This window comes from Oryza sativa, chromosome 7 (genome assembly GCF_034140825.1).
Source record: "Oryza sativa Japonica Group chromosome 7, ASM3414082v1".
Taxonomy (NCBI): domain Eukaryota; kingdom Viridiplantae; phylum Streptophyta; class Magnoliopsida; order Poales; family Poaceae; genus Oryza; species Oryza sativa.
Window position 1 is genome coordinate 16894714 of NC_089041.1, and position 10895 is coordinate 16905608.

Below are 10895 nucleotides of genomic sequence, written 5' to 3' on the forward strand. Positions count from 1 at the left end.
TATGACTGGAAGGAGAGATCGAGAAGGGGACAACAGTAGGCGGCGGCGTTGCACACGCACAACCGGAGAGACTAGAGGGGGGAGGCACTAGCTAGGCGGCGTGTGGAGCGCCGACGCTGCACATCGCCGCATTGCATGCTCAAGCGCGAGTGCGCGACTACTGCTTGGTCGACCACTATGAGCTGATGTGCATGTGGCTGCGTCGCCGTTGTGTTGTGGTTCCGGCTTAGGCTGTGTTCTTCTCCCATTTTTCTAACCCATCTCTCTCCTTTCCACGCGCATATTTTTCAAACTGCTAAACGATATGATTTATGCAAAAACTTTTTAATATGAAAGTTATGTTAAAAAAATTTATTAAAATAATCATATTAATCCAACCCCTCCACTAGAATTTTGTGGCCTGAGGGAGATGTACGGCTTTACTGTGTTGGTGTGGGACTTATATGGCCTAGGAAAAAGTACACCGAAGGTCCCTCGACTTATCATCGATTTTAAAAATCGTTCCCCAACCGCAAAACCAGGTATCCAGCATCACTCAACTAACCAAAACCGGTGACAATAGGTCCTTAGGTGGTTTTGACCCCGGTTTTGTCCTACGTGGCGACTGAGTCAGCGTGAGACCCACATGGGCCCCACATGTCAAGCTGCCACACCAGCCTCCCCTCTCACTCTTTTCACCTCTTCTCTCCCTTCCTCATCTCTCTCTCTCCCTTCTCTGACTCAGCCGGTGGGAGGAGGAGGGCGGCGGCGGCGGCCAGCAACAGGCGACGCGATGGCGGTGATTGGGAGGGGCGGCGCGCGGGTGGCGGGGGAAGGAGCGGCGCGCAGGCTCCTCCGCCGGCCACCGCCCACGAGGCTCACGAGGCATAGGAGCAACGCATGGGCGGGCGGCGGGGGGAGGAGCGGTCAACGGGCTCCCCCGCCGGCCGCCACCCACGAGGCCCATGAGGCAAAGGAACGGCGGCGACGGAATGGCGGTGAGTGACATGGCCTTAGTAGTAGTAGATCTCTCGCCGTCGCAGCCTCCGCACCTGGAATCCCCAGCAACAACCTGCCGCCGCGATGTCTCGTCGGTACGACAGCCGCATGACGATCTTCTCGCCGGAGGGGCGGCTCTACCAGGTGCAGTACGCGATGGAGGCGATCGGGAACGCCGGGTCGGCCCTCTGCGTCCTGGCGGCCGATGGCGTGGTCCTCGTCGGTGAGAAGAAGGTCACCTCCAAGCTCCTCCAGACCTCGTGCTCCGCCGAGAAGATGTACAAGATTGACTCCCACCTCGCCTGCGCAGTCGCCGGGATCATGTCCGATGCCAACATCCTCCTCAACACCGCCCGCCTCCACGCCCAGCGCTACATCCTCTCCTACCAGGAGCCCATCCCCGTCGAGCAGCTCATCCAATCCCTCTGTCACACCAAGCAAGGGTACACCCAATTCGGCGGCCTCCGCCCCTTCGGCGTCTCCTTCCTCTTCGGCAGGTGGGACAAGCACCATGGCTTCCAGCTCTACATGAGCGACCCTACTACAGTGGCTGGAAGGCCGCCGCCGTCGGGGCCAACAGCCAGGCGACGAAGTCCATGCTCAAGCAGCTCCTTCCCCTACCGTCGCCGCGTCACCCGTCGCCGGCCGCCGATGCCCTCCTCCCGCCGGCTAAGTCTGAGAAGGGAGAGAGAGATGAGGAAGGGAGAAAAGAGGGGAAAGGAGAGAGAGAGAGAGAATTGGCTGATGTGGCAGCCTGACATGTAGGTCCCACGTGGCTCCCGCACTGATTCAGCTGCCACGTAGGATAAAACCGGGTCAAAACCACCGACGGACTTACTGTGACTGGTTTTTGTTAGTTAATGGACGATGGATACCTGGTTTTGCGGTTGGTGGACGATTTTGTAACTCAATGACAAGTTGAGGGACCTTCGGTGTACTTTTTCCTATGGCCTATGAACTGATTAATGGGCTTGCTTGGACGTGGCTGGGTTGATGGATTGGATGGTCCAGGCCTCCAGCTCATTTGGCTCACGAGCATAGCCAGTGAGCTCCTATACATACATCAATTTTTCCCCCTATACATTGCTGCAAGCCTACAACCGTGGCTCAGCTTGTTAACAATTGTGAACGACTCAAGCACATCCGAACCGAGCCACATCACGAGCCGAGTGAACTAGCAGGCCAGAGTTTTTCTCCGCTCCCTAGTTGCCTGATCCAAAATTATAGTGAATTTTTGCTCTGCGCACACATCTAAGCTACCTGGAGATCGATTTCCATATCTTCTCTTCATGCAGACAGAAGTGCACTAGGGTTTCTCGTTTCTGCTATGTTAACATAAATTAACATGAATGCTTACAAATACACGCAGAAAAGAAGTTCACCTTTTGGCTTTTCAAGAAATGATTAATAGAAAGGTATGCTGACTAGATATCGATGTAGTCCGCTAATTTCCGGCATCTAGCAATGAAGTTACCGATGCAGTCCGATGATACTCATCGATCTGACTCTAATCATCGAGATAGATTAAAAACACGTAGACATTCCGATCACTAATGAGAGCCGCCACTACTAGAAAACTCATTTTCGGCGTCATAGGGGTTCGATTTTCGCAGGTGTGCATGTAATTCGGAGCTAAAACCCCGCTGGCAAAAAATGTACCCGGGGTGGAGGGGGCGGTCTGCCTGCGAAGATCGATCTTTGCAGGCGGAGCATATAAGCGGCGCCTACGCGGACCATATTGAAGAAATATGGGAAATCAACTATGGACACACAATGCAATTCCCCATATTTAAGTGCCAGTGGGTAAAATACCCGAACAGGATCAATGTTGATAAGTTTGGTCTTACTGTTGTTGACCTTGCGAGTGTGGGTCACAAGGATGACCCTTGGGTACTCGCCAATCACGTGGTACAAGTGTTTTATGTGAAAGACCCTTCAAATTTGAAGAAAGACTAGTTAGGTGCCCGTGCGTTGTAACGGGGAAAAAGATATCTATTAATTTCAAATCACACCAGGTGAAAATATGTTAAGTAATCATTGCGTATAAGTTTATTGTAACAAAAACCTTAATAAAGCACAAACAATAATTTTGTCACAATTTTGTTGTAAGGGAAAAAAGTATGCATCAATTGCAATTTTGCATGTCCCTAGAAACATGACTTTGCCTCAACCCATTTAGACCAATCTTGCATCTCTTTGGAAATACCTGTCATTATTTAGCACTTGCGCCTAGTAAGATTTTTGTTTGATTTTCCGCTATCGTTTTAGAGCTCTCTAAATTATCAACCCACACGCTGAATACATATTGCAAGAAGAAAATTAATAATGTGTCTCCAGTGCTAAACCATAACTTGGACTCAGCAAAAAAAATGGTAGTATTTTCTTTGATCCTTGGTGCCATTACTGCCAATTTACTGCAAATTTCTCAAGAGTATATTCACATTCAGTCTCTTGAACGGGGTGGCCTCAGCAGCCTTGAGGGAGTGCCTCCGAGACAACTCCACCACCTTCTACTCCCTGACAATGAAGTAGACCATTCTAGGTTCCAGCAGCTGCAAGTAACAATCATTAATCCTCCTTTTCAAGTTCTATTAGTTGGGAGCTATTAACTTGATTGTTTAGATAGCATCAGATGTTTATCATAGGTAATGATGACTGTCTTCGCTAATGCCTACTGGATTGCCCAGATTTGTAACAAAAAAAGATTCAAGGGGAAAAAACAGAACCCAGGGAGGATATATATGTCATATAATCAGTTTTATCAAAAAAAAAGCACTTGACAACTATGTAAAGGATGCCGATGTTGGTCATACTCAACATGGACACCAGGGTAGTTGAACTATCCTTTCACTTGGTAGCTGTCAGTAGAAGATAAAAAATAGTTAATTATTCAGTGCTCTCTAATCTGATACTACCTAACAAAGCTGAGTACAAAGCATAGATAAACCGTTGATTTGATCACAAACAGGGAAGCAACTAAAGAGAAAAAAGGGCGAGTTTAATTGGCAGTAATAAAGCAATGTTTAAACAACTAAACATTCACCTACAGAAACCAATATCAGATTATATGAGAATCTTTTTAGGTGATGGACGAATGAAGCATGTGATGCTAATTTCCACCCACAGATTATCATTGATGCATTTTACTTGTCAAAAGGAGAACAAATGAGGAAACATTCTGCACAAGATGCCAACTCTCTGCTTCTATTTAGAAGGAAAATATTGAACCTCCATCCTGGAATACAAATCGTTGTCCCACAGCTTATATAAATCTCTTGCATTAGATTTAAAGCACAGTGTTGTGCTCAGGACAGGCTCCTTCTGAAATTTGGTTCTACTACAAGTTCAGTCCAAGTAGAAAATTAAGCTAATCCTGGTTTTCTATGTGAACTTATATCTAGCAAAGACCCTCATCTTGATTTTATAATCTCCTTAACCCACACCTCATGCACCGATTTTTAATTTTGACCTTAGTATTATGTTCCACAATTCTGAAGGGTAGTTGCCACAAAAAAAAAAAAAACTTACCCAACTTGAACACAATTTGGAACCATGATGCCATAGATTAAGGTACCATTATTGTCCTCCATGAAGACATGAAAGGGAGAAATTTCGTTGTCTCACATCCAAAATATTAATATACACCGAATACATCCAAGTTTCTGAAAACATCATGAACTCCCCAACTATGTTATATTTTGTGCATGATTGTTGGATATGTGAAAAGAACTGTTGTTACCATTATTGTCCTCCATGAAGACATGAAAGGGAGAAATTTCATTGTCTCACATCCTAAATATTAATATACACCGAATACATCCAAGTTTCTGAAACATCATGAACTCCCCAACTATGTTTTATTTTGTGCTTGATTGTTGCATATGTGAAAAAACTGTGGTTACCATTATTGTCCTCCATGAAGACATGAAAGGGAGAAATTTCATTCTCACATCCTAAATATTAATATACACAGAATACATCCAAGTTTCTGAAACATCATGAACCCCCCAACTATGTTATATTTTGTGCTTAATTGTTGCATAGGAATGAAACCGATTTAAGTACAGGAGCTAACCCAGCCAATCATTTCATTGAGCAGTAGGGAAGCATAGACACAAAGCAATGTACTTGTTGTCAAACTGCATGCTCCAGCGCACCTGAGCCCTGAGGAGCTAGCATTTCAAGCTTCAGTGAGGAGTAGAGATTCCATGGTAAGGTAGGGAAAAATGATTACCAACGGAAATCATTTGTATGATCACCCCAATGCATCAGCTATCAATCTAGACCATAAGATTCAGCAATCTGAAAGTTGAATTAGGGAAACCATTATTGATGAACCTATAACAGGAAAAGATAATCTGCAGCATATCATTTTATACCCACAGTTTTTTCACATATGCATTTTAACAAACACAAAGCGTGCACACACTAGATGGGGACAGGGAAGCAGCAGTCCTCCACACTGCCAAAGGAGTAGGCGTCGACGGCGGTGGCGGTGGCGTTGGCGGCGGGGGATTCGGCGTCGGTTGCAGTAGGCGTCGGCGGCGGTGGCGTCGGCGTCGGGGAGGAGTCACTGCCAGGGGCGGCGGCGTCGGTGGCAGGTGGGCGGAAGGAGGAAAGGCGGGGTATCTGGGGCGGCAACGGCGGTTGCGGTTGGGCAATGGCGGTTGCGGGTGGGCAGCAGCGGCGCTAGGCGTCGGCGGCGGGGAGGAGGTGGAGTCAGCAGCAGGGGCAGTGGCGTCGATGGCAGGTGGGCGGAAGGAGGAGGAAAAGCGGGGGGATCTGGAGCGGCGGCGGCGGGGGAGAAGCGCGAGAGAGATCGGATCGGTGCGGCGGCGGTCGAGGGAGGCGCGAGGATGGATTGAGGGGCGGCGATGGTGTGAAGGAGGCGGGATACGACGACGGCGGAGAGGGAGAAGTCTGCGGTGTCGGGTGACGAGTGAGAAGAGGAGGCGCCGTTTCTTTTTTTTTCGCGTCGCGGAGGAGTAGCGTGTGCCGTTTCTTTCTTTTTTTTTTCTTTTTTTTTTTTTGCGTTGCGGAGGTGGAGCATGTCGATCTACGTTTCTAATTTGGATCGCACGTCTATGTTGCCTTCACCATCACCACTACGAATTTTTTAAGTATTATTAAAGATAAAAATATAGTGCTACAGGGAAACAAAATATATTGAGAGTGGATGGGGTTGAAGATGTCAAAGATTATAACCAATACGATAGTATGCCACTTTATAGTCAGTTTGTACAGAAGATTAAGAATGTCGAGACATCTACTCAGAAGACCGTGAAGCCTTACATACGCACGGACGGTGTGGGCAAAAATGTTAAAGGGTAATGATTGTTGAGTGGCATGTAAGCATCTAACAAGTTAGTAGTTATGTAATGGTGGTATGTAAGGTGATGTGTGATCATATCGCAAAATGACGAACAATTGTACTCAAGATCAATTAGTTTATGTGCAATTACCATTTGTAGTGTAACATTTACAGATTTTTATATTTTAAAAGTTTTTTTAAAAGAGGTTTCAAAATTTAGTAGCAATTTTTTATGTGCACTTACCATTGTTTCAAAATTTGTTAAAAAATTTTAAGTACTATGTACATTTAAGTAAGATTTACATTTGAAAAGTATGGTTGTATGTACAATAACCATTTTTATTAAAACTATTGTAGACATTTTCAAATTACAAAAATAATTTTAAAAAGATTTTGAAATAATGTATATTCACCTCTGTAACAATCTTCGTAGGCGGACGGACCGCTTGTGAAGATTGTTATGCCGAGTGCGGTTTACATCTTTGCAGGCGGTTGTGAAGATTGTTATGCCGAGTGCGGTTTACATCTTTGCAGGCGGACCGTCCGCCTGCGAAGATAGTAAAAACGATCTTCGCAAGCGGACGGCCCGCTTGCGAAGATCGTTGTCCTATATAAGGGCAAGCCCGCAGCGCCAAAATTTCTAAGTCCAGGCGGGAACCCTAGAAATTTTGGCGCCGTCAGGCTGTCGAATTTTTTCGCCGTCCCACGCCGCCGCCGTCCTCCGCCGCCGCCCGCCTGCGACCATCGCCCTCCGACCGCCATCCTCCGCCGCGGCCGACCGTCGTCCTCCGCGCGCCACGCGCCGACCGTCGAGCTCGCGCCGGCCGCTCCACCGGCCCACCACCGCCACCGGCTGCTCCACCGCCGAGCTCCATAGTCACGGGCCGAGCTCCACCGCCACCGGCCGCTCCACCACCGAGCTCCGCCCGCGAGCTCCACCGCCACCGGCCGCTCCACCACCTCGCGCCGGCCGCCAGCCCGCTCCACCACCGCCAGCCACTCCAACGCTGCCCCTCTCTCTCTCTCTCAATCGCGGTATCGCGGCCGAACGGCTTCTTCGGCCGGTCGTCGTCCACGAGCGAACTCGTCCTTGGCCGAACGACGTCTTCGGCCGGTCGTCGTCCACGGTCGAACCTCGTCGTCGGCCGTTCGTCGTCCACGGACGTGTGTGCATGTGGGTGCTTGCTTTTTATATGTGTGTGCATGTGGCTGTGTGGGGGTTTATATGTGTGTGCATGTGGGTGTGAATGGGAATGAGGGGTGGGTGATATGTAAATGTTTTGATTGTGAATATGAATGTGGGACTGTGGGTGATATGTGAATGAAATTGGGAGGGTATGTTCAATTTTTTTTAATAACATGTAGAGGATATGGTCGCCTTATTAATTTTTTAGCAAATTAGTACAAACTAATTTTAGTTTGTACTAATTTATCAAATTTGTTTGTACCAATTTAGCAAATTAGTTTGTACTAATTTTAGTACACAATGGTTTACACAAGTTTTTATTATAACCTTGTGCAATTATGTACACAAGTTTTTATTATAACCTTGTGCAATTATGTACACAAGTTTTTAATACATAGTTTAATATACAATTTTTTTTGTTATGTTAGAAGTTTGAAACGATGGCCGATAGTACTAAAGGGATCGAAGAGAAGGGTTTAGGGGAGCAAGAGCAGTCCCTTGCTGTTGTGGTTGCTCCGGAACCAATGGTCCCACCGGAAGATAGTTCCGACAGCGACGTAGCTGACGAAGACGATGAGTACTCGTCGCCAAATGATCCTTGTCCAAGCCCAAGCCCGAAGAGAAGGAAAATGGGCGACTGTGCAGAAGGCGATAAGGACTACATTCCCCCTAAAGAAGGGGTAAGTAAACTTAATATGTAAACTGTTCACCGTGATAACTATTAGCCCGAGCTAATTCGAAACTTTCATATATACCTTCTCGTAGGAAACGGCACCACGGCAATCAAAACGGCAGCCGAAGAAAAAAGTTCCGTCGAAAGACGACGAGGCACCAACTAACACAACCGGCTCAAACAAAAGCGAACGGTCAGCAAAGGCGAAGAAAAGGAAGGGCGAGAGAAGCGTGAATAAAAAGGATGAAGGGTTCCATGTTGTTACCCATGTTTCGCCAAAAGGAGAGCCGCTCGCCCCTAAGACGGCACGTGCGAAATTCAGTTCACAGTGTGGCATAATAGTAAGGGAAAAGATCCCCATCACGGTCAAGGACTGGGATCATGTATCGAACGGGGATAAGGAAGTCCTATGGAAAGAGTTGAAGAAAATCTTCCAGTTCCCGGATGGATCAGAGGCAGCAGTGAGGAATTGTGCACTGCAAACAATGGCCAAGTCTTGGCGTGGTTGGAAAACCACTTTGAACAAGAAATTTGTAAAGACGGGACGTACACCGTTTTTGACGTATGCCAACATAACCCCGAATCAGTGGGACGACTTTCTGACGTTGAAAAACTCCCCGGAAGAAATTCAAAGGAGCCAAAAGTATTCAGAGTTGGCCAAGAAGAACAAATTTCCTCATCGCTTAGGCTCCGCGGGATACGCACCAAAGGTGGAGCAGTGGACAAAAGATGAGGAGGAAATGAGGAAGATGGGGCAACCGGTACCAATGGAAGAATGGACACATAGATCAAGGAACTGGGTAAGAGCTAGAACTCCGAAGATCACGGATGAAGGCAAAGTATCGTTTGAAGATCCGGAGCTGCAGGGCGTTGCCGATTAAATAGAGAATTTTTCCAGTTCACCGAAGAAAGGATTTTTCAAGCCTAAGAGGGAGAAAGATGTGCTAAGTACGGCGCTGGGTACTCCTGAGCATGGGGGTAGGGTTCGAGGTGTGTCGAGCAAGATGAGTTGGAAGGAAGGGTTCAAACATGACCCCCACAAGAAGCGTGAAGCGTACAAGGATAAACTTAGAGACGAAGGGGTTGTGGATTTTGAAAGGCAAATAATGGATTTCTGCGTTAAGCAAATGATTTTGCCTCGCCCCGAAACCAAAGAACCTGAGCCAGATTACCCCTTTGATGACCTCAAGGAGAATACACCCTGCAGATTGCACGTTCCCATTGGACGCTTCGGGAAAACTCTTGAGGCCGCTACAGCCATTGCTATCCTTGGGAGAACATATAATGAAGAGTTCATACCCGATGCGTACGCCAAAGTGCAGCCGCAAGTGGTCCACGAAGGGTTTGAGTCCTATGACATTGACTTCCCTACTGCAGATGGTGTATCCGTACTTGGGGATGTGGTCGATCTTGTAATTCTCTGGCACAAGAATGACATATCCTTTGGATTGGGCACCGACGCCACGCGAAAACCTGTAGTGCCAAAACCGGGGTTGGGAAAACCTCCGAGACCTCCTAAGAAGAAGGTGACTGATAAAGCGGAGGAACCCGAGATGCATAAGGAAAATCCAGTGCCGGAAGTGCCACCGGAGATTGAAGTGCCGGAGGTGCCCATGGAGATTGTAGTGCTGGATGTCTAAATGGAGATTAAAGTGGCAGAACCAGAGGTGTGGCATCAGTCGAGACAGAAATAGAAGAAGTACCAGGATTGGAATGGAACGGTACAGAACCAGAAATATTTGAAGACCCTTCTCCTGCGAAAGACCCCGAGGTGCAAGAGATCACGGTTCTGAGGTGCCTAGAGTGCTTAGGAGCCACGACTCCAAGTCCAAAGATGAGAACAAGGAGAAGTTCATGGTAACCGTCTTCAAAGGGGATAAGGAACGTGCCAAGCTCAGAGATGATGACCCCCAGAAGGCCGCTGAACTAGCCGGGCCAACATACTTCACAACTCATGATTGCCCGGAAAAGTACGAACATGGGAAAGCACTCTTGCTTGAATGGGCACTGAACGAAGGACCATGGGAGATGAAAAGGTTACATACCTTCTACATGGAGGCCAGCAAGAAAGGCTTGGCAATATAACAGCTCGATCACCGGCAGACTGTTTCGGCGAAGAAGGTTACATATGGCTATATTTCTTAGATCTCCATGCCATATATCATCGGGATAAGATGGACGTCAACTATGTCGGTGTTTGGTGCATGTGAGTATGAGTTTTAATTAATTATATGAAAAATATGTACAATACAAATCCATGTGATTGTTACTAACAAACTTCTTCTGTAGGATGCAATACATGGATGCTAAGAAGAAAAAAGAACCTATCGGCTTCTTGGATCTAACTCGGATTTGCCAAACACAGCATACTATGAGGCTAGCACCAGGGTCTGACCAGCTGAAGGGCAAGAATCCAAAAGAGATAGCTAAATACAAGAAGGGCTTGCACAAGGAGAAATTGATTACTGTCGCACAGTACATTGGACGAGCCTTCTTGCACTTTCAAAATAAGAGAGTCGTCATGGCCGCTTATAATTTTAAGTAAGTCCGGCACATTTATCTTGTACACATGTGTCTTATTTTAGCTGGTACTAACTAACTATGCTGTTGTTAATATGTAGTGATCATTATATCTGTTTACTCATCCACCCTGAAGACGGAACCGTGGTAGTCTTGGACCCTCTCGATTATAGTCACAAGCAATACAAAGAATTTCTAACAATCTTACAGTAGTAAGTGATTATGAC

General features: G+C 47.0%; 1 long non-coding RNA gene and 1 pseudogene across 1 annotated transcript; one reads left to right on the forward strand and one right to left on the reverse strand.

Moving 5' to 3' along the window:
* The first annotated feature begins 923 nt into the window (after positions 1-923).
* LOC4343187 (proteasome subunit alpha type-4-2-like) lies at positions 924-1958 on the forward strand (annotated as a pseudogene).
* Positions 1959-4963: 3005 nt separating this feature from the next.
* Positions 4964-5540, reverse strand: LOC107278031 (uncharacterized). Its single transcript, XR_010742823.1, has 3 exons — positions 5362-5540; positions 5213-5280; positions 4964-5142 (listed from the first exon to the last, which is right to left on the reverse strand). It is a non-coding gene; the product is annotated as an uncharacterized lncRNA (long non-coding RNA).
* Between the last annotated feature and the right edge of the window lie 5355 nt (positions 5541-10895).